The 26,915-nt window shown below is 53.1% G+C and overlaps 1 protein-coding gene across 17 annotated transcripts in view; it reads right to left on the bottom strand.

Moving 5' to 3' along the window:
* The window catches only part of KLC1 (kinesin light chain 1), a 66,924-nt gene extending 60,185 nt beyond the window's left edge, over positions 1-6,739 (bottom strand). For 9 of the 17 annotated variants that reach the window (XM_070358059.1, XM_070358064.1, XM_070358065.1 and 6 more), the window contains exon 1: positions 6,455-6,737. The gene's annotated coding sequence lies outside the window, so the exon portion shown is untranslated. Of the gene's footprint in view, positions 1-6,454 lie in introns of all 17 variants that reach the window. The other 8 variants (XM_070358072.1, XM_070358062.1, XM_070358055.1 and 5 more) reach the window with 2 other exon arrangements.
* Between the last annotated feature and the right edge of the window lie 20,176 nt (positions 6,740-26,915).

The raw sequence follows: 26,915 nt of genomic DNA, 5'->3' as shown, positions 1-26,915 counted from the left end.
AACTCAAATGATGCAGATGTCTCTGTTACAAGTCCTTGGTTGAGCAAATGGAAAGGAAAAACCACTTTACCAGACAGTGACTAAGAGAATACATAAGAAGGTGTTACTGGTGACGGGCCAAGGGAGTATAAATACAGAGTATTCATTCTGTGGTTTAAAAAACCATCTTTATTTCAAAATGAAAAATGTCATCTTATTAGCATAATACCGCAAGACTAAAAGTTTATGTACTTAAGTGCTAATCAATAACACACATATGGAATAATTTTCTTTCTTAATTAAAAAAAAGAATTTTTAAAAATCTTTGAATTCTCTTGAGAGAAAGAAAATGGGAAAAGAGAAATAGACAACTCACTTACACCTTTACATCTTTCTGTATCCTAAGTTTTCCCTAAAGAGCACACATTTTTAATGCTTTTCAAACAAAGACAACAGAAAGCAGGAACCATGAAGGAAAAAAACCTGAGAATGTGGATTTCATCAAAATTTAAAACTATTGATTATTAAAAAGTGACAGTCGCTCAGTCGTGTCCGACTCTTTGCGACCCCACTGACTGTACCGTCCATGGGATTCTGCAGGCCAGAACACCAAAGTGAGTAGGGGATCTTCCCAACCCAGGAATCGAACCAGGGTTCAACCCATCCAGGGTCTCCTGCGTGGCAGGCAGACTCTTTAAAGGCACAAGGAAAAAACAGTTAAGCCCCAGATTTGGAAAAAATATTTGCAACATGTGGCAAAAGACACAAATCCAAATACCTAGAGAACTCCTACAATCAATTTTTTTTAATTGTTTTTAAATGGGCAAAAGAATTGAACAGACACTTCACAAGAGCAGGAGTATAAACAGCAAGTGTGTTAGCAAGCGCTCGCCAGCACAAGCGCTCGCCAGCACTAGCGCTCACCAGCACTAGCGCTCGCCAGCACTAGCGCTCGCCAGCACAAGCGCTCGCCAGCACAAGCGCTCGCCAGCACTAGCGCTCGCCAGCACAAGCGCTCGCCAGCACTGGCGCCACCAGCACTATCGCCGCCAGCACTAGCACACAGCGCTTCGCCAGCACTAGCGCTCGCCAGCACTAGCGCTCGCCAGCACAAGCGCTCGCCAGCACTAGCGCTCACCAGCACTAGCGCTCACCAGCACAAGCGCTCACCAGCACTAGTCATCTGGGAAAGGCGCCCTAAGCCAGTGAAGATGCCACCAGCCAGCAGCTGCTACGATGGGGCAGACAACACCAAAGCTGGAGAGGACTGTACAACGCACAACCGCTTTGGAAAGCTGGCAGTATCTTCAAGGTCAATCCTACATCTCTCCTACAAGCGATTCCACTCCTCGATATTTATGCAAAAGAAACGAAAATGTGGGACTTCCCTGGCAGTCCAGTGGTTAAGAGCTTCCACGGCAGGAGACATGGGTCTCAGGGAACTAAGACCCCACATGACCTGGCCAAAAAAATAGAAAATGTACGTCCACAGTCCTTACAAGAGTGAGTGCTCCCTGCCCCAGATGCAGATCAGGAGGAAACCGGCGAGGCCGCGGGAGGTCTGTACACAGGGACACTACTCAGGAACAGAAAGGGACAAACCCCTGACACACGCCATTCCAAGTGCTCAACTTTAAATGGCTGTGCTGCCAAAGAAGCTGGATGCAAAATGTACATACTGTTTAGTCTCATATGGATGATATTTTAGAATAGACACAACTAATCTGGAGTTATAGAAGAAAATCAGTGTTGCTGGCAGGGGAGTGCAGGCCACCTCCAGGAGCTAGGAGAGCCAAGCCCTCAGCAAGAGACAACCAGTCGGCAGAAAACCAGGACGCCAGTCCTACAAACACAACGACTGAACTGTGCCACAACCAAAAGGGTTTCGAGAGCCCCTGAGCTCCGGGAGAGAGCCACAGCCCGGCACAGGGCTGCAGCGGCGCGAGCTCGGAGCAGAAGCCACGCCCGGACCCCTCACCCAGAGACTCTGAGACAACAACGGTTATCGTTTTAAGCTACGAAATTTGCAGTAATTTATTATATGGTAAATAGAGAACTAATATAAATTTCACACACAAAAAAGCTTTAGAACTTTATGTTTTAGTTAAAAAGGATAGAAACTATAGAAGAATCTTAAAGACATTATGCCAAGTGAAACAACCCAGTCACAAAAAGACAAAAACTGCATGACTCCAGCTGTATGAAGTATCTAAGATAAATAAAGCTATAGAAACAGGAAGGAGAATGGTGGTTGCCATGAGCCAAGGGGATGGGGTAAATAGGGAGTTATTTAATGGATATAGAGTTTTAGTTTTAAAAGATGAAAAGCCCTAGACGCTTACTGGATGATATTTAAGACTACTGAACTTATTTAAAAATGATTACAATGGTAAATTGGGTTTTTTTAAAATCACAATCTGAAAAATATAGAAATCAACATAGTCTTCCCATTTGGCCAATAACACAAGTCATTTTTAAACAGAATAAGTGAATTTAAGAGAAAACACAACACCATAATCACCGTAAGAATGAAGACTCAATCAGCTCTCACTGACGATGCGGCCTGCATGAGCCTCTGTGAAGAACACAAATACAGCAGTGTGGTGGCCCGAAGCACCTTAGACAGCAACTCCAAAGAGTGACCGTGACCCCTCGGCACCACTGGGCTTCTGAAATGGAAGAAACGGGGCAGGTGCTTCCCAAGGAAGGCAACTGGAAGGCTGTGCTTAGTACTGCTGTGATCCACGGTTCAAAACTTCAAACATGCAAGAAAAACAAAGTTAGGAGCCCGACTTCACAGCTAGGCACCTCTGGTTGATGCAACCTTATCAGATGTCTCTAATTCTCAATCTCCCCAGCAACAGGACGGAGGTGACGCCTGCCCCGTGCTCGCCTGGCGTAGCGACCATTCACCTCCACCGGTCTCATCAGTAGCAGTATAGTGACTTCAGAGGCGGAGCATAAATTTCCACAACATACCATCAAAGGGACAATCCAAGGTTGAGCTAGCTGGGATATTTTAGAACCAAGGAAATAACTTCTACTTCATATATGCACTTAGCTTAACTGTTTGTTCTTTTGATAGTCACTTACATCTGCTTTATTAAGTTACCAACAACACAACACGACAAGCATATTTAAAAGCTCTTGTCTGCCTGCAAAAATCAGTTAAAAATAAAATCAGAGGACGTCCCTGGTGATCCAGTGGTTAAGAATCAGCCTGCCAATGCAGGGGACACAGGTTCGATCCGTGTTCCGAAAGGATCCCACATGCCTAGGGGCAACTAAGCCCGTGCACCCAAAGAGCCGAAGCTCTGCAACAACAGAAGCCGCTGAATCAGAAGCCCGGGCACAGCAACGAGGAGGCGCCCCGACTCGTGACAGCCAGAGAAAGCCCGGGCACGGCAACGAGGAGCAGCCCCGACTCGTGACAGCCAAAGAAAGCCCAGGCACAGCAACGAGAACCCGGAGCACTCAAAAATAAAAATTAATTTTAAAAATATTCTTAAATCTAAATAAAATACAAAATCATAGTTCATTTTTGATCTAAGAGTATATTAGCCAGCAAGCTACAGGACAGAATGGCACAAGAACACCTTGGGAGAAAAAATGCACGTCATCTCTCAAATAGCCTTCCTGCCTTGGAAAGCAGTATAGTCTCAGGAAAACTCTAAGAAGTCACTAACAGCCCTCCAGAACCAAATCCAATACTTTTCTGTCCAAATCTTCCTTTGCCTCTTAGCCAATGGGATATTGCCCTCCTCCTCCTCGTGTCCCTGGGCTTCGCTACCCTCGGGTACTCCGCAATCACTACCAAATGTCAGATGCTCCCAAATCCTTATCTCCAGCCTCTTTGTCTTGAGTTCCAGACCTGATCTCCAACTGGCCACCAACCCACTTGGCCACCGATAAGCACTGCGGATTTAATCGACCCAAACTCACGCTCACCATCTCCTCCTCCCATTCTTCCCACTGTGGTGGGCGTCACCTGCCAGTGAGTCACCCAAGTGAAAGACAAGGAAGTGATCCTCGACGCATTCCTTCACATTACATGCCAAGGACCGACACTGAACACACCAGTGCCCTCGTGGAGACTGAATGTAAGCGGAGGAGACAGACAATAAACTAAATAAGAAATTAATTAAGTAGGGAATTTCCTGGCAGTCCAGTGGTCAGGACTCCATGCTCTCACTGCCAAGGACCCAGTTCAATCCGTGGTCAAGGAACTAAGATCCCCAAAGCCAAGCGGTATGGCAAAAGAAAATAAAGAAAAAAATAACAAGTAAAATGAGGTAGTGCTGCACATAGTGACAAGTACCAAGGAACACGTGAGGAACTGAGGACACGCTGATGCCCAGGAAAGCAGACTCCGGACGCGCCTGGACGCACCCGAATGAGGGCAAGACGGGAAGATGAGGGGAAAAGACAGGCTGCAGCGCTTCTACAACGCTTCGAGAGCCCCAGCCTCCCCGAGTCCACCCTCCCTCAGTCCCTCTCCAACTCTGCTCCCGGCTCCCGGCTTCTCTCGCCCGAGGCTGTGTCCTCGGGAGCCCCGGCGCTCTGGACACGCTGCGTTTGCTGCTCTCGCCCTCCACCGCGCCCCTTCCCGACCTGCAGCATCGCCAATCCCAGGCCCGCCCCACTGTTCAAGTCTCACAGCCAGAGTCACTCACGCAGAGCACTCAGCACGCGTTTACGGTCATCTATGGTCCAGACTTCGAGCTGCCCCTGAGAACAGCGACTCCTCGGCAGAGCACGTGCCACTCAGCCGGTTCTCAGTGGACGTGTAAGACCGCGCCTTCACATCTTAATAAACTAATCCTGTTTATCCCAGGCCACAAAGCTGACATCTAAACTTCCCAGCATTTTTGTACTGATCATTTGTTAATAAAATTCTGCTTTCTTACCATACTTCACTTACATTCCAGGTGATATGAATCCTACAATTTATTTAACTTCTCATTTTTCTATTTCTAGTTTTCTTTTTATAGAATTCTAGTCTGAGATAGTTTATAGCTGGGAAGCTATGCATTGACTTATTTTTCAACATTACGAAACATGCTTGAGAAGGTATAATTTTTTCAAAAAATGTAAACTTTAAGTCACTGCAGTTGAGCTTTTACTCACTATGATGTTTAAGGCATCATGTGCCTCTCCTCAACCTCCTCCCTCCTCCTCGCTGGTGATGCCCGTGCACCTCTTTCTTCACTACGCACTGTCGACAGTACTCGTAGAAGACACTGCCAAGCTAGGTGCCCGAGCCAGGACAGCGAGGTGACCACCCACTGTCACGTCAGGACAGCACAGGGTGGCCAGACGCGTCTGCAACATGAGGCCGCATCCTTGGATGACTCGGAGAAACTGGCTCTAAGAGAGGGTCCTCCCCCCACAAACAATCCCACACAATCTGGAATTTTTAGCAGTTAGCATGTCTGTACTCTTTGAGTACCTAGGAAACAGAACAATGGATCAAATTCCCCACTTTAACAAGTCTTGCTGCCCGTCCGTGAAAGAGGGTCATCCTAAATAAGATTATGAGATATAAGGACGCTGTTCCAATTTCTAATCAACTATTCACTGAATTATTACAATGTATGTATACTGAGCTAATTATTCTCATCAATGCCTTAGTCATGCTCTACAAAGTTTAACTCATGCAAAGAATCAAAGAACCAACTGCCCCTTCTCATAGCAATTTAAATGGTGGATCACAAATGTTCTGCTCTCACACTTTTAGAAAAACATATTTTTCCAAGAACTCCTTATCAAACGATTAATATGCAAATTCTGAATATGCTGCTTAAGGGGAAAAAAAAAAGGCAGCAACAACACATAATTTTTAATACAAAACTGCCTGGCTCTACAAATCTTTTCATTTTTTAGAGAAAGAAGTGCAGCAAATGTGACCAGAGCACGTACTCCAGGGTAGGGATGCTGCAGGTTAACTAGGGGCAACTCCAGCCTAGGCTAACGCTGTGGATGAGGCATTGAGGGTCTGCCACCGGAAGAAAGGGATCGTGGGCGGGTAGGGTCCAGCCGACCTCTCCGGAGGGTCCCCGCACGCTTCCGAGCCGCCGGCCGCCCCCCCGGGAGCGTGACAGGCGCGTCCACCCAGGGCGGTGCCTCGGGAGAGGGCGGAGGCCGGAAGGAAGGGGACGGGCTCGGACAAAGCCAGCCGCCCCCTCCCTGCGCGCCCCGGCCCCCTCCCGGGGCGGCTCCCGGGACTCCAGCTGTCCCCGCGGCGGGGCCGGGCCGGGGATGCAGGGCCGGGCCCGAGATGCTGCCGGGCGGGGCCGGGGCGAGGTGGGCGGGCGGAGGGCGCCCAGACCCGCAGGGGCCGCGGCGGGAGCAGCAGCAGCAGCAGCCCTGGGGGGCGGCCGGGACCGGGGGGAAAGCGGACGCGCCTGCCCGAGGACCGCGGCCGGCAGGGGGGACATGGGCGCGGCCGGGGAACCCGGGCCGGCCGCCGACTCACCGTGCTGCTCCCACGGGGCCGCGCGCTCGCGCTGTCAGCACCGGGAGGGCGCGTGCGCGGAGCCGGGGCCGCCGGGGGCCGCCGCCTCAGCCGCCTCAGGCGCGGCGCCGCGGTCACGAGCGAGGGGCGCTGGCGCGGCCACCCCGCAGCATCCTCGGCCGCCTGCGCACGCTGTCTCCCGCGGCTGCTCCTCGCAGCTGCAGCTCCGCGGCCGGCCGGCTCCGGATCCGCCGCTCGCGCCGCCGAAAATGGCGTCTCCGCGTCCCTCCCCCGGCTCGGCGCTCCCGCCCCATCATGCCGCGCGCCGCCGTGACGTCACCTGCCCCGCCGCCGGGGGGCGGGGCGGCCCGGGAGCCCGGGGCGGGGCGGGCGCAGCGCACTTCGGGGATGGAGATGCGATCCCCGGCCCGCCGCCGTGGGCAGCCCGGGGGGCGGGGAGGGGGCCCTCCTGGGGCGGCCCCGCAGGGGCACGGGGCAGAAGGGGTCCCGAGGAAGGCGCTGGCCGAGCACGGCCGGTCAGCACCACGCCTGGGCCTTTCCCTCCCGGGCGCGGCCGGCTCACGCTCTCACGTAGCAGGAATAATGTTTATTCCCATGCTTTATGTGCTCATTTAAATCTTTCCAGAACCCTCGAGGCGGGGTGGGCTGGGGGAGCTTTCGCCAGCCCCACCACAGGAAAGGGTCCAGAGACGCTGGGATAAGCCAGGAGGCCGCTGGCCAGGAAAATCCAGTCTTCGGTGGAGACCTAGCTCCGAAGCCCCCATGCCCTGCCCAAGGTCTCATTCCCTCGCCCCTGAGCCATCGGGTCTTAGAGGGCCAAGCTCAAAGGCACTGTCCAGGCTCTCCCCGCGGCCTCCAGGTCCTCGCCAGGAACCGCACCCCAGGCTCATGAGCCGGGTGGGCTGCTTACTTAACCCCTACTTCCTGGCAAAAGCAAAGATGCCACCTCTGTTGTCGGACCCCACCCGGTAGCCATCGCCAGGGCACACCCCTGGCCGCGCGATGCCACGACCTCCAGCCCAGCCCGAAGGGCAGTACTTCCAGGTCAGACTGCGCTGCTGGGCCCCATTCTGCTGCATCGCGGCTCTGCGGGCCTGACTCAGCAGCCAGACCTGAGGACGTGCTGATTCAGTGGGCAAGGCTCAGCTTTCCTTGCCTGCCACCAGCCTGGGAGAACCCCATCCTCCCTACCCCACCCCCGTGCCTGCAGAGGTCCCAAGTGGCATGATTAACCAGGAGGGCTTTCTGTGCCAGCCCCACACCACGCCCCCAACCCCCCACACACACACACACTTGCTTTTGAACTGCTGAGCTTTTCAGATGTTACCACCCCAGCACCAGCAGCCATTTTAACCCTGCAATTACTGAGTCACCCAGGAGGAAGTAAATGCTGCTGGATTTTCACAGGAAGGTCCAGCTCCTTTGCTTTCATTTATAAATGCGAAATTGAGCTAAAAGAGGGGATGCTCCCAAGGTGACACAGCAATTACTGGGCAGAGAGAGACCAGCAGTTAATCAAACAACCCCTCCACATTCCCTTACTGGATCAGCCACACTGCAGCTTGGATGTGACTTCCTCAACAACCGCCTTAGACTGGGCATGGCGGGCAGCTGTGACCAAAGTGCTGCAGAGAAGGAGGAGCAGGCTGAGCAAGGCTTCCTCCTCTGTCTGTGACTCTAGGCTCAGTGACTGTTCCTTCCACTCACCCATCACGGAAGCAAGTGAGGGACCTGGGATGCTCATGCCCTTTTCTGACAGGTGGCCAAGAGTGGATGTCTTTACGATTGCTCAAGCATATCCCTCTGCATCCCCACTGCTGCCAAGCTGTTCAGGCCCTATTATCTAGTTCTTTTATTCTCTCAACAAATACCTGTTGAACTGCCAGTGGTCAACATAAGAGCCAACACGCATTGATAAACAGGACACAGAAGATACCTGCTCTTGCTTGTGCAGTGCTCAATGATGCCCTGGTGGCTCAGTGGTGAAGAATCCGCCTGCCAAGCAGGAGACGCGGGTTCGATCCCTGAGTCGGGAAGATCCCCTGGAGAAGGAAATGGCAACCCATTCGGTATTCTTGCCTGGGAAATCTCACAACCAAGGGGAGCCTGGTGGGCTATACAGCCCATGTGGTTGCAAGAGTCAGACACGACTGAGTGACTCAGTACTCAGGCACACACGATTACCACTGGCAGAGGCAGTGAACTCTGAGGCAGGCAAGTGGGCTGAGATCTAAACAATAGGAAGGGGCCAACTGCAAAAGTGCTGGGGACACAGGGGCCACTCCAGGCCAGGGTCCTCAGGCGGGGATGAATCTGAAGTGATGAGGAAAAAAAAGCAATCACCCACCATACCTGGGGACCCTCCTGGAAGCACGGCGAGGCACCCTCCTCTGGGCAGTGGGGCGGGGCGCCTATCCTCACCCAGGGTCTCCCACTGAGACCAGCAAGCAAGCATCTGTCCATCTGTCTGTCCTCCCTGAGGATCCTGGGCATCCCATCTCCTTCAGTCCTCTGACTCTCACAGTGACTCCCAAGAGAAGTCCCGCTGTCTCCATTTTACAGATGTTGCAGCTGAGGCCCTGCATGTTCCGAGGTCTGCTTGCTGCCTCCCAGGCAAGAGGCATTAATTCAGCTTTAGGAACAAATGGCAGGCCCTGGGTCTCCGTGTGCAGGCACCCACAGAGCCAGGAGTTGATGCCTTTGTGGTGGGGAAGCCTCTGCAGGGGCAGCGAAGCCTTCATCTGTCCTTCCCATAAACCTGGAGACAGGCAACAAGCTTGCACATCCCTGTAGTCAACAGCCTGCCAGACCAGCCTGGGTCCTGGAGGGGTGGAGCTGTGCCTGGGGGCCAGCGGGCACCCCACCCTGTAGGCAGGACTAGGGGTTCCTCACTCCTGGGTAAGTGATCTTCTGTTCTGGAAAGGCAGCCGTGGCCGCCTCCTTATTCTCTCTGCCCGTCTCTGTCTCTCCATCCTCCTGCCCTGCCCTCTGCCCTCATCTGTTTCTGTCTCCTTTCCACCTTCCACGCCCCTCTTCTAACACCTGAGACATAACAGGCAGCCTGTAGGTCGAGACAGAGGCTGGGAGTTGGACCATACGGCTGCGCCTGCTGTACAGCCCCCAGGGCCCAGATGGAGCAGTGACTGAGGTCCCTGGTCAATGAAGAGTGGGGTGGGGGGGGGAACACGCTAAAAGCTAAACTCTTGCTATTTGGAATCACTGAGGCATCACAGACAGGCTGGGAGGGTTTTGTTCAATTCAGTCGCTCAGTCGTGTCCAACTCTTTGCGACCCCATGGACTGCAGCACGCCAGACCTCCCTGTCGATTACCAACTCCCGAAGCTTACTCAAACTCATGTCCATTGAATCAGTGATGCCATCCAACCATCTCATCCTCTGTCATCCTGTTCTCTTACCTTCAGTCTTTCCCAGCATCAGGGTCTTTCCCAGTGAGTCAGCTTTTCAATCAGGTGGCCAAAGTATTGGAGCTTCAGCTTCAGCATCAGTCCTTCCGATAAATATTCAGGACTGATTTCCTTTAGGATTGACTGGTTGGATCTCCTTGCAGTCCAAGGGACTCTCAAGAGTGTTCTCCAATACCACAGTTCAAAAGCATCAGTTCTTCGGCCCTCAGCTTTCTGTATGGTTCAACTCCCACATCCATACACGACTACTAGAGCCAGGATTTATTGAGAACCACTGATGCAAGGTTGGGCAACGGGAGAACGCCCCTGCACTGGGGAGCCCAGGGCCTGCAGCAGCTGAGACAGGAAGCTAGGCGAGGAGGGTGGACCAGGTGAGCAAGGGATCAGGGGACCCCTGCAAGAGAGGCATTCACATGGCAACTGGGATCGCCTCAGTGGAGGAACTGCAGGAAGAAAAGCATGGTACCCAACAAATCACACAGCCTTCTGTCTCCAGTGGACAGTGGGGCTTGCCTTTACCATAGTTTTAAAGCATCCATCTTTTTATTGAAATGTCTGTGGTTGTCTGTGTCCAGAGGCAGCCCTTTGGGGGAGACCGGGATCAGGGGTTTCCCTTTTATCCTGCGGGGTCTTCAGAGGTGGGGGTAGGAGGCAGCGGCCCCAGTCCCGTGAGGGCCTGAGAAGGAGGAAGGGAGGGAGGGAGGAAGGGGTTAAGTTGGCCTGCCCGGGAGGGGCCGGGAAGCGGTACTTGGCGACCCCGGCCCAGGCCACACGGGCGTTGCTCCCGCGGAGGGACAGGGAGCGGGGAGGGTAAATACAGGCTGTGCGGCCAGGACCCCCCAATTCCTCGCCGGCCCCACCGCGCGCGCCCCTAGCCTGGGCACCGCCCGCCAGCCCGGCCGGAGCAGCCTGGGCATTCTCGGGCCTTCTCCCGGCCGGCGCACCCGCGCGGAGGGGCAGCCTGGCATCCAGACCCACCGAGCCGACCCCTGAGCGGCCGGCCTCGCTAACCGCGGCAGGCCACACCCTCTCGGGCTTCGGTTCTGAAAATGGCATTTATCAGATTTCCAGGGGCTTTTCCTTTAAAGAACCGGCGCTGCCGGCCTTCACTGAGCTTCGGAACGGCTGGCTCAGACAAATGGGAAAACAGCGGCGCGCACCGGGTGGGAAGGGACCCGGGGTGGGGCGGGGGCGCGGAGGGAAGGGGTGCTGCAGGGAGAAGCTCCGCCCTCTCGTTTTTGTCGATGTCATTGTTGTTGTTTTTTCTGATGTGAAGCCTGGGTTCTGCTGGAGAAGTCCGAGCCCGCAGGAGGGCCCTGGACCCCCAGCATTCCTGAATGCTGAGTGCAGTTCACGATTTCTTCCTTTTTTAGGAAAAACCTACACAACGTAGGATGCACACACCTTTGTTTAAATTTTACTTTGTTTGTGTATTCTGGCGTGCCCAGTCTTAGTTGCAGCACGCGGGGTCTTCCCTGAGGCACACGGGACCTAGTTCCCTGACCAGGGTTCAAACCCTCGCCCCCGGCACTGGGAGCGGGGAGTCTTGGCCACTGGACCTCCAGGGAGGTGCCCGTGCACGTCTTAAGGAGACCATTTGGTGCGTTCTGATACATGCTCACAGCGGCGCCACTGAAAGCCCCATCAGAAAACGGAAACCTCCCATTACAGCACAGAATGCCCTCACGGGACTTCCCAGGCAATCGCCCCACCACACTGTGCTTTGCTGTGTCCTTTGGTTTCACTGTGATGAGCTGTGGGTGCTCAAGCGTTCTGCGTGAAAGGGAACCACAGGGTGTCCGCCTGTGTGCCTGGCACCTTTCCTGCAACCAGTAGTGTGCACCCCTGTCTGTGCCTTCCTCCTGTTGACAGGACTTGGGCCGCTTCCACTTTGTTTACTGTGAATGACTCTGATCTAACCTTTCTCCTGCAAGTCTTTGGGGAACATGTTGTTGTCCAGTCGTGTCCAAGTCTTCGCAACCCCAGGCTCCTCTGGCCTCCACTATCTCCCAGAGCTTGTTCAAACTCATGTCCATTGAGTCGGTGCTGCCATCCAACCATCTCGTCCTCTGTCGTCCCCTTCTCCTCCTGCCTTCAATCTTTCCCAGCATCGGGGTTTTTTCCAGTGAGTCAGCTCTTTGCATCACATGAGCAAAGTATTGGAGCTTCAGCTTCAGCACCAGTCCTTCCAGTGAATATTCAGGGTTGATTCCTTTAGGATGGACTGGTTGGATCTCCTTGCTGTCCAAGGGACTCTCAAGAGCCTTCTCCAGCACCACAGTTGGAAAGAAATGGAGGACATACATTTTCCTTTCTCGGGTGAATACCTAGGACTGGAACTGCTGGGCTATAGAGCAAGGGGCGTGTTTACTTTTGTAAGAAACTTCCAGACCCTCTTCCTTTGTGACTGGCCATTTTACACCCCAGGGTATGAGCATTCCACAGGTGGCAATCTGCTAGTCTAGCACCCTTGAAAAGATGGCTTGGAACAGAGGGCAGTCGTACCTCCCAGCAGGAATCCCCAGGGGCGCCACACCTGGATTACATGGGGTGATGCTGGCTAAGCAGAGATGGCTGCTGGGAGGCCTCAGGCCTCCTGCGGGAAGGGCCATAGTTCCTCAGGGACAGCCAGCCCCCAGGTGCAAAACCCCTTCATGAGACATCCTGTAGGCCGCGGATTCTGCTGTCAAAAACCAATGATAAGGACTTCCCTGGTGGTTCAGTGGCTAAGATTCCGGACTCCCAGTGCAGGGGACTGGGGTTTGATGGTCAGGGAACAAGATCCTGCTACAACCAGGAGTCCACAGGCCACAACTGAACGATCCCCAGGGCTGCAACTAAGACCCTGTGCAGCCAACAGTAAGTAAATATTTTTTAAATGATTATAAACACTGGAACATGTGCTCCAAAGCTGCAGGAACTGGAGGTGCGGTGTGGTGCAGAGTGAGGAGGGGGCACGAGCCATCATCTCAGGGGAAAAGATGCGTGGCAGCTGGGTGCTCTTAGGACCGGCCCGCTGTGGGCCCAGCTTACAGTTCCCAAAGACGGCAGCCTCAGTCCCTCCCCACCCCCACCCCACCGCCACTACCACCACATTCTTCTTACCGAGTGGCTTTGACCTTCCTCCCAATGAAGATAGTGTCTCTGTCCCCTCCCTTTGAATCCTGGGCTACAGTGAAGATCTTGTTTTTTTTGTTCAGTTCTTCTGTGTATTCTTACCACCTTTTCTTAATATCTTCCGCTTCTGTTAGGTCCCTACCATTTCTGTCCTTTATTGTCCCCATCTTTGCGTGAAATGTTCCTTGGTGTCTCTAATTTACTTGAAGAGATCTCTAGTCTTCCCCATTCTGTTGTTTTCCTCTATGTCTTTGCACTGATCACTGAGGAAGGCTTTATCTCTCCTTGCTATTCTTTGGAACTCTGCATTCAGATGGGTGTATCTTTCCTTTGCTGCTTTGCTTTTCGCTTCCCTTCTTTTCACAGCTATTTGTAAGGCCTCCTCAGACAGCCATTTTGCTTTTTTGCATTTCTTTTTCTTGGGGATGGCCTTGATTCCTGTCTCCTGTACAATGTCATGAACCTCCATCCATAGTTCATCAGGCACTCTGTCTATCAGATCTAGTCCCTTAAATCTATTTCTCACATCCACTGTATAATTATAAGGGATTTGATTTAGGTCATACCTGAATGGTCTAGTGGTTTTCTCCACTTTCTTCAATTTCAGTCTGAGTTTGGCAATAAGCCTTTGACTGTGTGGATCACAATAAACTGGAAAATTCTGAAAGAGATGAAAATACCAGACCACCTGACCTGCCTCTTGAGAAACCTGTATTCAGGTCAGGAAGCAACAGTTAGAACTGGACATGGAACAACAGACTGGTTCCAAATAGGAAAAAGAGTACGTCAAGGCTGTATATTGTCACCCTGCTTATTTAACTTATATGCAGGAGTACATCACGAGAAACGCTGGGCTGGAGGAAGCACAAGCTGGAAAAAGATTGCCGGGAGAAATATCAATAACCTCAGATATGCAGATGACACCACCCTTATGGCACAAAGTGAAGAAGAACTAAAGAGCCTCTTGATGAAAGTGAAAGAGGAGAGTGAAAAAGTTGGCTTAAAGCTCAACATTCAGAAAACTAAGATCATGGCATCTGGTCCCATCACTTCATGGCAAATAGATGGGGAAACAGTGGAAACAGTGGCTAACTTTATTATTCTGGGCTCCAAAATCACTGCAGATGGTGATTACAGCCATGATATTAAAAGACGCTTACTCCTTGGAAGTAAAGTTATGACCAACCTAGACAGCATATTACAAAGCAGAGACATTACTTTGCCAATAAAGGTCCGTCTAGTCAAGGCTATGGTTTTTCCAGTGGTCATGTATGGATGTGAGAGTTGGACTGTGAAGAAGGCTGAGCGCCGAAGAATCGATGCTTTTGAACTGTGGTGTTGGAGAAGACTCTTGAGAGTCCCTTGGACTGCAAGGAGATCCAACCAGTCCATTCTGAAGGAGATCAGCCCTGGGATTTCTTTGGAAGGAATGATGCTAAAGCTGAAACTCCAGTACTTTGGCCACCTGATACGAAGAGTTGACTCACAGGAAAAGACTCTGATGCTGGGAGGGATTGGGGGCAGGAGGAAAAAGGGACGACACAGGATGAGATGGTTGGATGGCATCACCAACTCGATGGATGTGGGTTTGGATGAACTCCGGGAGTTGGTGATGGACAGGGAGGCCTGGCGTGCTGCAGTTCATGGGGTCGCAAAGAGTCGGACACGACTGAGTGACTGAACTGAACTGCGCTACAGTGGAAGTGACGCCGTGTGACTCTGAGAAGCCGGCTCTCACGGGCTGATCCTGCCTCCGCCTGGCTCTCTTGGGAAGCTCACTCTCAGCACCTGGCCACCATGCAGCTGGGAGGCCTGAGTGCTCCCCAGGTGAGACCGCACAGAGCAGCCTGCATAGACGGTCAGCTGACAGCCAGCATCACCTTCAGACGTTTGAGTGCAGAGGCCTCCGGACGGTGCAGGCCCCCAGCCCTGGTGTGCCCCAGCCCCTGAGACGTTCAGTAGCGTGGACAAGCCACCCTAGGTGTGCGTGCCCAGCCCCGACCCTTGACCAGGCTGGCCGTGAGCACAGAGCACTGTGTTGTGCCGATGAGTTTGGGGGTGGTTCATTCCCCAGATGGACCGCGTTCCTCCGGTGCTCACAGCCCTTTGGGAGCCCCTGCCACCCTGAGGGCCCTCAGCACTGCCTACGAGGCCCCTCCCTGTGCACAGCTGAGGTGAGGTCCTCCTGGTGGACACAGAGCCTTAACAGCAGAGGGCGGGAGGGAGAGAAAGAGGAGGCGCCACGTGCAGTCCTGAGCTGCCCACCCGCCTCCGTGATCAGGAGATTCCTGCTGGAGTCCAGAGATCCGGACCCGGCTGCGCCTGTGAAGTGGAAATAATCAGGCTGCCCACCTGCCCCTGCGAAACTCGGGAGGAGCCCATGGGTGGGAGAGGTCTCAAGAGTGCCAGTGCCGCGTTTCACCCTGATCCCTGGGCACCGCTGACCAGTGGCAGCGAGAGAGCCCCTCACCCCTCATCCATCCGTAACGCCTAGCCCAGGGCTTCAGCAGGATGCCACCTCCCAAGTCCCCAGATCCCTGGTACCAACCTCTGGGAGAACACCTCGACTTGAAAGGGAAAGTGTCAGTCGTGTCTGATTCTTTGCGACCCCATGGACTGTATCCCACCAGGCTCCTCTGTCCATGGGATTCTCCAGGCAAGAATACTGGAGTGGGCTGCCATGCCCTCCTGCAGGGGATCTTCCTGACCCAGCAATCGAACCCAGGTCTCCTGCATTGCAGGCAGAGTGAGACGATGGGAGCCTGCTGCCGCCAGACAGGGGACAGAATGGAGACTGGGGGCAGGTCCTCTGTGCAGGGGGCTCTCTGAGCTCACGCAGGCGTTTCCCTCTAGGGGTGTGGTGCGGTGGGGAACCACCAAGCAGACCTCCAAGCAGACCTCTGCTCTGGCTCAGCCAGTCAGGTTTGTTGAACTCTCAGGCCCCATGTCCCTGCCTCCAGACTGGCTTCCGTCCTTCCATCCCCAAACCCCCGGCTGCCAGACACGCCTGACTGTATGAAGTGCGACTGCAGGCACCGTTGACGAAGGTTTTCTCTCTGCGTGGGTTTCTTGGTTCTCACTTGACCAGGTGGATTCACTGTCACCTTTGGGAGAAGAGGGCCCGTTATCCTGTCCCATTCGAGTCACCTGCAGGTTGGCCCAGCTGGGACCACGTGACCTGAGAAATGCCCAGGACGAAGGGCATGGGGCATGGGGGGCAGAGGCGAGTCAGAGTGGACCTAGAGGAGCGGCACCGCCCACCCCTCCACAGGATGGCCGCCACGCTGGCCCCGAGTGCAGAGGGGAAGGCCAGGCCAGCAGAAACCCTGGAGCCAGCAGACCCAGCCGCTGCGCCCAGGGAGGACTGTCAGTCCTGGGACGGGCCTCTGTCTGTGCCCGCCGCACCCTCCCCAACGCAGCTCTGCAGGACAGAGCGGGGGAGGGACAGGCGCTGAACAGGGAACTGTGCGAAGGGACACGTCACAGCAAGGGCTGCAAAGGAACACACTGGCCTTCCTAAGAGCCGAGGTGAGCTCACCTGGGCTGGGCTGTGCCGGCCCCTCTAAGCCGCACCCAAGGCCTCTCGCTTCATCCAGCACGGTGACCTCGTCTGCAGAGAAGCTCAGAGGCCACAGACCACCGCATCCCGTGTTCTGGCACACCCATTCCCCAAGAGCCAGCCAGGGCAGGAAGCACGATCCCACTTCACAGATGGAGAAGCTGAGGCTCGAAAGCGGAAACTGGCCGTAAGGCCTCAGCTGAGGTCTAGCCCGTGGACCCCAAGTCGAGTGCCCACTTGGCTGCTGCAGCGAGAAAGACTGAAGCCTCTGCCCACGTTTTTGCCTCTGAAGATTAGATTCAGGAAGAGGCTTTTAGTAGGGCCTCTGGAAATTTTCATTTATTGATTCATTCTAGAAGCTGCTGATCCATTAGACATAAATCTCCCTGTCCTTTTTCAGGGTTGTAAATCGACCCAGTCTCATCCAAAATGCAGTGTGTTCTCCTGCTCATCTCCTTACTCACCATAAGTCTGCCATAAGCCCATCAGAGTGTTTTCTGTGGTGGCCAGAACAAAAGGCCACAAACGGGGGGCCTTTAAACACAGAAATGTGCTCTCTGGAGGTCAGAGGTTGGGACTGAGGTGCGGGGGCAGCTGCCTCCCTCAGCATTCTGTCACAGGCCTCTGCCCGGCTTCTGGCGGCTCCCGAGGCCCCTGCTTGAAGATGCTGCATCACTGCAGCTTCTGAGCCTGTCTGTCTGTTCACAGCCTTCCCTGTGCGTCTTGGTTTCCTCTCCCTCCCCTTTCTAAGTTATGTTAAGTCACTCAGTCGTGTCGGACTCTTTGCGACCCCGTAGACTGCAGCCTACCAGGCTCCTCCATCCATGGGATTCTCCAGGCAAGAATACTGGAGTGGGCTGCCATTTCCTTCTCCAGGGGATCTTCCTGATCCAGGGGTCAAACCCAGGTCTCCTACGTTGCAGGCAGATGCTTTAACCTCTGAGCCACCAAGAAAGCTCTTCTTCCCCTTTCTAAAGACACCCTTAAATCCAGGATGATCTCTTCCTGATATCCTTATCTTAATGACCTCTGCAAAGCCTCTGCTTCCAAATCAGGTCCATTCCAGGTAGGAAGGGTTGGGATGTGGATGCACCTTTTGGGGGCCACCGGGACAGCCAGGCTCTTCACAGAACCAGGGAACTCAAGCGAGCCACACTGTTTTTTAAAATTGTCTGGTAGCCACAGTAAAAAAAAAAAAAAAAAAAAGGTGAAAAGAAGCAGGGGAAACTAACCTTACTCAGATAGATATATTATTGTTCTTTCTTCAGCAAATTGTATCAGAAAAAAAACTATTGTTTTTAATTGGGGCAAAACATGTTGTTGCTGTTCAGTGACTCGGCTGTGTCTGACTCTTCGACACTCCGTGGGCTGCAGCACGCCAGGTGCCTCTGTCTTCTACTATCTCCGGAGTTTGCTCAAACTCATCTCCATTGAGTCGGTGATGCTATTTAACCATCTCATCCTTTGTCGCCCCCTTCTCCTTTTGCCTTCAATCTTTCCCAGCATCAGTGTCTTTTTCCAATGAGTCGGCTCTTCACATCAAGTGGCCAAAGCATTGGAGCTTCAGCTTCAGCATCAGTGGTTCTAATGAATATTCAGGGTTGATTTCCTTCAGGATTGACTGATTTGATCTCCTTGCAAAATAGACATACTAAAATATTTTCTGTTAGCTACCGTAGGTGTACAGTTCAGGAACATGAAGTACATTCACATTATTGTATGACCATTGCCATGGAACTTTTTCATCTTCCTGGGTTGAAATTCTATACCCACTGAACAATAACCTCGCCTCCTGCAGCCCCTGGAAGTCACTGCTCTACTTCCTGTCTCCGGGAGTTTGAAGACTGCACGCACCTCACGTCAGTGGAATCACACAGAACGTGTCCTTTTCTGTCTGGCGTATGTTAACTTATACACTGTCCTCAAGGTCTATCCCTGTTACAGCCTCTGTCAGAATTTCCTTGTTTTCTAAATTTTAATTAATTTCTTTGGCTGCACACAGGATCTTCAACCTTCATTGCAGCATGTAGGATCTTAGTTCTCTGACCAGGGATCGAACCCAGGCCCCCTGCAGTGGGAGCACAGTCTTAGCCCCTGGAACTCCAGGGAAGTCCCAGAATTTCCTTTAAGGCTGTTTGATATAGCCCCTTGGACTGCAAGGAGATCAAACCAGTCAATCCTGAAGGAAATCAACCCTGAATACTAACTGGAAGGACTGATGCTGCAGCTGAAGCTCCAATACTTTGGCCACCTGATGCAAAGAGCCAGCTCATTGGAAAAGACCCTGATGCTGGGAAAGATTGAGGGCAGGAGGAGAAGGGGACGACAGAGGATGAGATGGCTGGATGGCATGACCGAGTCAACAGACCTAAGTCCATAAGTCTGAGCAAACTCCAGGAGATAAAGAAGGACAGGGAAGCCTGGCGTGCTGCAGTCCACGGGGTCACAAAGAGTCAGACACGACTGAGTGACTTAACAACAAAAAATATATCTTACTGAACCCGATATATCTAAGTACCATTTCAGCACATAATCTATTGGACAGATAAAAAGCTATGAGATGGTTTGCGTTCCTTTTCTCACACTAAGTCTGGAGTCTGGGGTGCAGCGCAGGCTCAGAGCACAGCTCAGCTCAGCCCGGCCACATCTCCAATGCTCGTGGCCCTGTGGCCTCAGCTGCAGTGCTTCTTGCCAGACAGACATCCTGGGAAAAGCTGAGTGGCTGTGGCTGGCTGGATGTGGAGCATCTCCTGGATCCCCGCCCCACTCGGCCAGGTACTGACTCCCCTGAGCAGCCCACCTGTCTTCCCAGGGACACAGCCTCCTGCATCCCCTCCTCAGTTCTCAGCTCTTCCTACCCCACGTGCTGCTGAGTGCACACTCACACATTCTGACCGCCAGCCCCCGGGACCAGAGAAGGAAGAACACTGCTCACCGCACCTCCTGGCCTGGCACTAAGGGCTTCCTATGATGACGGAAATGTTTCAAATCTGTGATGCTTGACACAGTAGTCATGAGCCACACATGGCTGTTGGTCATCCGACAAGGGCTGGGCAACCGAGCACTACCTGAAGCTCCAGTATTTTGGCCCCTGATGCGAAGAACTGACTCACCGGCAGAGACTGATGCTGGGAAAGACTGAAGGAAGGAGGGGAAGGGGGTGACAGAGGATGTGGTGGTTGGGTCGTGGTTGGATCACCGACTCAACAGACATGAGTTTGAGCAAGTTTTGGGAGGCAGTGAAAGGCAGGGAAGCCTGGCATGCTGCAGTCCAGGAGTTCGCAGTCAGACATGACTGAGCGACTGAACAAGGTCAACTGAGGGACTGAGTTTTAACTTCACTTTATATTTACTGAAACGTAAAGAGCCACGCTTCTCGCTTCTCCGCCTTTTGGATAAGATCAAAGGCCTTCCCTGTGGCTCAAATGGTAAAGAATCTGCCTGCATGCAGAAGACCCGGGTTCCCTCCCTGGGTCAGGGAGATCCCCTGGAGAAGGACATGGCAATCCACTCCAGTGTTCTGGCCTGGAGAATTCCACGGACAGAGGAGCCCGGTGGGCTACAGTCCACGGGGTCACAGAGTCGGACACGACTGAGCAACTAACACAAACACAAAAGGCCACGAAAGGTAGTGGCTCCTGGACTGGACAGGCTACTTCACGCCACCTTCCTTGCCACCCCGAGTCCTGGCGGGAGCTTAGCGGGGTCTCAGCCCTGGCCATCAGCACAGTGATCAGGCCATGGCCTCCCTTGCTCAGAGCCCTCCGTGGCTCCCCCCCACACTCAAGGGAAAAGCCAGGGTCAGTGTGGTGGCCTGCCAGGCCCTGGCCTACCTCCCCAAACTGTTGTCCCCCATGGTTTCCGTTGCCCCACCACACTGGCCAACCTGCTGCTCTTGGCTCTGCCGGGCCCCCTGCAGCCCCAGGACCTGTCACTTCTGCCCAGATCTGGGTCAGGCATCTTTGCCATCCGCTCCCTCCCAAACCTGTACCTGCTTATTTTCCCAGCGCTGAGCATCTGTTGACCTTACTGCATGTGTGTCTGCCCCTCGAGGGTTCCTGCCAGCTCTGTTCACGGACGGCCCCCTCCCCGAGCAGCCCTGTGCACCAGGCACTGAACAGGACGCCTCCAACCTGGGCTCTCAGTGTCCATCCTCCCTGCTGGGGGCCAGGCCCAGGACCTGGCTGGCCAATCACAACAGGTCTGATTCCAGAGCACCCTGGCTGCAGGGGCCTGCCCGGACCCTGTGCCCTGAGGGGCCGCTGAGGCCCTCCGAGGGCTGCTCCGAGGATGCCAGGCAGCCATCTGAATGAAGCTCCAAGAGCCGTGCCCGGCAGGAAGTAACACCAGCTATTATCATTACTCAGTCAAGGGGTCCAGGGCTACATTGCTCTCGTTAGCACATCTGTGTGTCCGAGGCCGACCCTGCGCCAGGCAGCATGGGAAGCCAGGCAGGGGTTGGGCACGACAAGGAAGAAGGCCGCCTGCCCTGGACGGGGAGTCACATCCCCTGGTGGCCTCTGGGCCCATGTCTCAGATTCTGGATTTTGGGCCCAGATGCAGACGGGAGCCCCCGCCGTGGTGGGGGAGCTGTGTCTGTGCAGGTGGCTCGGCAGATGTCCTGTGAGGGGATGCCCCCCAGCCAGGGCTGCACTTGGCACCTGACCACTATGGCTAGGCCTGGGGAGGCCCCAACACACACTGGGAGGCTCCTTTCTTTTGAAAAGTCGTTTGCCTTCTGCTTTTCCCAGCAGATGGGCCACGCTGTCACAAGCCAGTGCCCGCAGCTGTGGCCGGAGCTCTGAGATGAGGCTCGTCCACTCCAGGGGAGGGAAGCGCTCTGCAGAGCGGTCAGGCTTCCAACGAGGGCGGTCACGGAGGTGGGTCTCCTCAGGGGAGGGATGGCAGGGATCAAAGCGCGGGCTCATTCAAGGAGGGGCGACCCTGGAAGACCCCCGTATGTGACAGCTACCTACAGGCACCTACCTCCTGCTGAAACTCCTGCTGGTGCTGGGGCTCAGCTTCCTGTCCCCCTCGCCCGTGGAAGCAGGAGGTGCTCAGGAACTGGGCCTTCGGACATTATTAGGTGCTAACTTCTGCATTTGTGAGCAGCCTGGTCAGTGCCAGGCACTGTCCCCCCAACACACTTGCAACATGCCCGGGGGCTCTGCCAGGTGAGTCACTGCAGCCAAGGAGGCTGAGGCTGGGCTGGTCTCCCCGGAAGGCTCCTCAGTGCAGGCCGGCACACAGCCGCTCCGCAGGCCCTCCGGAGGCCGCCGGTCCAGTACGTAGGTGAGGGTTATCACGGGAAGACGGTTCACTCAGGTGCACTGTCAGCGACCCTCGCCAGATGGGTCGAGTACCCTGCACTTCTGACGATCATCCTGGTTCCTTTGTGGGGTTCAGTTCAGTTCAGTCGCTCAGTCGTGTCCGACTCTTTGTGACCCCATGAATCTCAGCACACCAGGCCTCCCTGTCTATCACCAACTCCCGGAGTTCACTCAAACTCATGTCCGTCGAGTTGGTGATGCCATCCAGCCATCTCATCCTCTGTCGTTCCCTTTTCCTCCTGCCCCCAATCCCTCCCAGCATCAGGGTCTTTTCCAATGAGTCAACTCTTCACATGAGGTGGCCAAAGTATTGGAGTTTCAGCTTTAGCATCAGTCCTTCCAATGAACACTCAGAACTGATCTCCTTTAGAATGGACTGGCTGGATCTCCTTGCAGTCCAAGTGACTCTCAAGAGTCTTCTCCAACACCACAGTTCAAAAGCATCAATTCTTTGGTGCTCAGCTTTCTTCATAGTCCAACTCTCACATCCATACATGACCACTGAAAAAACCATAGCCTTGACTAGACGGACCTTTGGTTGGCAAAGTAATGTCTCTGCTTTTGAATATGCTGTCTAGGTTGGTCATAACTTTCCTTCCAAGGATAAGTGTCTTTTAATTTCATGGCTGTAATCACCATCTGCAGTGATTTTGGAGCCCCCAAAAAACAAAGTCTGATACTGTTTCCACTGTTTCCCCATCTATTTGCCATGAAGTGATGGGACCAGATGCCATGATCTTAGTTTTCTGAATGCTGAGCTTTAAGCCAACTTTTTCACTCTCCTCTTTCACTTTCATCAAGAGGCTTTTTAATTCCTCTTCACTTTCTGCCATAAGGGTGGTGTCATCTGCATATCTGAGGTTATTGATATTTCTCCCGGCAATCTTGATTCCAGCTTGTGCTTCTTCCAGCCCAGAGTTGGCGGGCAGCAAATATGAGCAATTAAAAAACCAAAGTCTATAAACAGCACCCGATGACCAACCTAGATAGCATATTAAAAAGCAGAGACATTACTTTACCAACAAAAGTCTGTCTAGTCAAAGCTATGGTTTATCCAGTGGTCATGTACAGATGAGCTGGGCCATAAAGAAGGCTGAGCACTGAAGAACTGATGCTTTTGAACTGTGGTGTTGGAGAAGACTCTTTAGAGTCCCTTGGACTGCAAGGAGATCAAACCAGTCCATCCTAAAGGGAATCAGTCCTCAATATTCATTGGAAGGACTGATGCTGAAGCTGAAACTCCAATACTTTGGCCATCGGATGCGAAGAACTGACTCACTGGTAAAGACCCTGATGCTCGGAAAGACTGAAGGCAGGAGGAGAAAGGGAAGACAGAGGTTGAGATGGTTGGATGGCATCACCAACTTGATGGACACGAGTTTGAGCAAGCTCCAGGAGTAGTTGGTGATGGACAGGGAGGCCTGGTGTGCTGCCGTCCATGGGGTCGCAAAGAGTTGGACACGACTAAGTGACTAAACTGAACTGAACAAACAGCGCCCACACACAGAGGGGGAGAGACAATTTTATTTTACTTTTTAAATCAGAACAGAAGCATTCAATCTTATCAGAGATGTTTTCTGGGAAGAGCAGAATAAAATACATCACTGAGATAACTTTTATTCTGTAATTATTTAAAAGTCTATCAAAATATTTAAATGTGGCTGACAGAATCATCTTAAAACAACCTAATTTTTTTAAACTGAGCATACAAATTTAGAGCCAAATTTGTGTGTGTGCTCAGTCATGTCTGACTCTTTGTGACCCCCTGAACTGTAGCCCTTAGGCTTCTCTGTCCATGGGATTCTCCAGGCAAGAATACTGGAGTGGGTTGCCATTTCCTCCTCCAGGGGATTTTCCCAACCCAGGGATTGAACCTGGGGCCTCCTGCATTGCAGGTGGAGTCTTTACCACTAGCACCACATGTAAATAAACGTAATTAAAATTTACTTGATAAACAAGGATTAACACGTTTACTCCTTGGAAGGAAAGTTATGACCAACCTAGACAGCATATTCAAAAGCAGAGACATTACTTTGCCAACAAAGGTCCGTCTAGTCAAGGCTATGGTTTTTCCTGTGGTCATGTATGGATGTGAGAGTTGGACTGTGAAGAAGGCTGAGTGCCGAAGAATTGATGCTTTTGAACTGTGGTGTTGGAGAAGACTCTTGAGAGTCCCTTGGACTGCAAGGAGATCCAGCCAGTCCATTCTGAAGGAGATCAGCCCTGGGATTTCTTTGGAAGGAATGATGCTGAAGCTGAAACTCCAGTACTTTGGCCACCTCATGCGAAGACTTGACTCATTGGAAAAGACTCTGATGCTGGGAGGGATTGGGGGCAGGAGGACAAGGGGACGACAGAGGATGAGATGGCTGGATGGCATCACCGACTCGATGGACGTGAGTCTGAGTGAACTCCAGGAGTTGGTGATGGACAGGGAGGCCTGGTATGTTGCAATTCATGGGGTCACAAAGAGTCGGACATGACTGAGTGACTGATCTGATCTGATCTGACTATATTGGAAAATAATAAAAGAATACAGGTATGCATATATATATGTATAATCGAATCACTTTGCTGTATACCTGAAACTAACACAGCATTAGAAATCAACTGGACTTCAATAAAAATTTTATTTGCATTTATTTGTGACCTAAAGTAACATTTAACACAGTCATTTAATTTTAAATGTTTAAGAACTGAAGAAAGAGGAAAGCAGCACTGACATTTCTTGTTAATTCCCTCAGCATTTGAGAACCTAGCAATACAGTGTACACCATTAGTCAAGTAGCCACTTGGCATTAAATTATTACAAAAAGACAACATGCAGTTACTGCATTTCAACCACACTTAAGACCCATGTTGTTAAGACGCTTCTCGAGGCCCCACCGTCCAACTGCCATGTAATTTATGTCAAGTGCAAACACCTGGAGACCCACTCGGGACTCTGGGCTCCAGGACTGGGGGTGCTCTGCACCGCGCCCCCCGCTGGCCTCCTGTCACAGGGGTGTCGAGACATCCGTGGTCCCCTCCCCACCCCCCAGCCCAGGGCACGGCCACTGTGGGCGCTGCTGCTTCAGATGGTTCTCCAAGCAAACTTGCCTTTCACAATTTTTAATTACAAAGTCTAAGAAGCATGCACGCTTTTTGTCTGAATACAGAACATGCTTTGGCTCACCCTGAAGCCACTCTTTATTTGGCGACAGTGGGTCTCAGCTTCGGTGTGTGGGCTCTCTGCTGGGGATGCAGGCTTCTCTGGTGAAGTGCACGCACTTTTCTCTCACTGTGACAAAGTCACTCTTGAAACATCCTGGGAACCGTGGGGGCAGCAGCATCTCCTGGCCCCAGCCCCCAGGGGCTCAGGCGGGACCAGAGCCTCAGTCTCTGCCCGGCCCTGCGTCGCCCCGCCACCCTGAGGCCCCAGCCTGGGGATACAGCGGCTCTGGGAGTCGGGCTTTCTCCAGTGTGGAGGCCCAAGGGGCCCGTTCCTGAAGACCTCTGGCTCCTACCTGTTACTTGCCCCTGACCCTTGCCCAGAGCTTACCTAAGGTTCTGACCCTTGGAACCTCAGGAGGCCTGCCCTGAGGAGGCAGATTATGACCCATGCAGGAAGAGCTGCGGAGGGAAGACGTTCTTGGACAAGACAAACACAGGGAGTGCGTCACCAGGCCTCCAGGTGAAGCCCAGAGTGCATTTGCTCAGTGAGCCCATAAATCAGCTGTCCGGAGGTCCAGGCTAACTGCCGGGACCTCAGCATCTCAGGGTGTCTCAGGACACACCCGTGTCTGCATGGCCACTCACCAGCCCACAGGTGACCATTTTCAAGCTCTCCCTCAGTCTTCACAGAGATGGTAACGCATAACAAGAGGGATCTTTTAACTGTTTGCAACTGGTTACTCGGAAAAGGCAATGGCACCCCACTCCAGTACTCTTGCCTGGAAAATCCCATGGATGGAGGAGCCTGGTAGGCTGCAGTCCACGGGGTCGCTAAGAGTCAGACACGACTGAGCGGCTTCACTTTCACTTTTCACTTTCATGCATTGGAGAAGGAAATGGCAACCCACTCCAGTGTTCTTGCCTGGAGAATCCCAGGGACGGGGGAGCCTGGTGGGCTGCCGTCTCTGGGGTCGCACAGAGTTGGACATGACTGAAGTGACTTAGCAGCAGCAGCAGCAGCAACTGGTTACTGTGAAAAGACACCCTCAAAAATCTCTAAAAATTGTCGAGCCAAAGGAATTAGAAACCATACCACTGGAAGTTGCTGGGAGATGATGTTCAGTTGGCAAATCGTGTCTGACTCTTTCAACCTCATGGAGTGCAGCACGCCAGGCTTCCTGTCCCTCACCATCCCCTAGAGTTTGCCCAAGTTCCTGTCCGTTGAATCGGTGATGCCATCCAACCATCTCATCCTCTGTTGCCCTCTTCTCCTTCTGTCTTCAATCGCCCTCTTCTCCTTCTGTCTTCAATCTTTCCGATTTAAGACTTAAATAACCTGAAAGCCAGTCAGTGAGTCTGACCGGATGGGAGCAAGAATTAAAAGCCAGAGAATGAAAAAAAAAAAAAGCCGAAGAACAGTTCACGCCTCCAGGCTCGCTCACGTGGAACGAGGGCCCTGCCTGGCCCCCAACCCTGCTGCTGTCTCTCTGCAGACCGGTGGTGTCACCAGGCTGGCAACAGGCTGTGCTGCGCGGTGGCGTGGTGAGTGCGACGGGGTTACTCCTGGGAGGCCTGGTGTTTCAGGCTGCTTGGTGCACGCGCTCCACTCCGCGGGGGGCCTCTGTGGACACTGGGTTAAGAGCCCACGGAGCTGACGGACTGCGCAGCCTTGCCCGGCACCTCGGCATTCCCACGTCCACCCGCAGGGCCCTTAGCAGCCTGGAGTGGGGGTGGGGGTGCTTCCCCTGGTCTCCAGAATTTCTCCTCGGAGATCATCTTGGGTGGCAGTTAGTAAGCTACAGAAGAAAACTAGCCTGTCAACCACTGTCACACCTCATTTTGGAACAAAAACCTCTGCCTTTTGGTAAAATCCAGAT

This window comes from Bos mutus, chromosome 21, assembly GCF_027580195.1.
Source record: "Bos mutus isolate GX-2022 chromosome 21, NWIPB_WYAK_1.1, whole genome shotgun sequence".
Taxonomy (NCBI): Eukaryota; Metazoa; Chordata; class Mammalia; order Artiodactyla; family Bovidae; genus Bos; species Bos mutus.
This window is presented reverse-complemented; position numbering and strand designations above follow the sequence as displayed.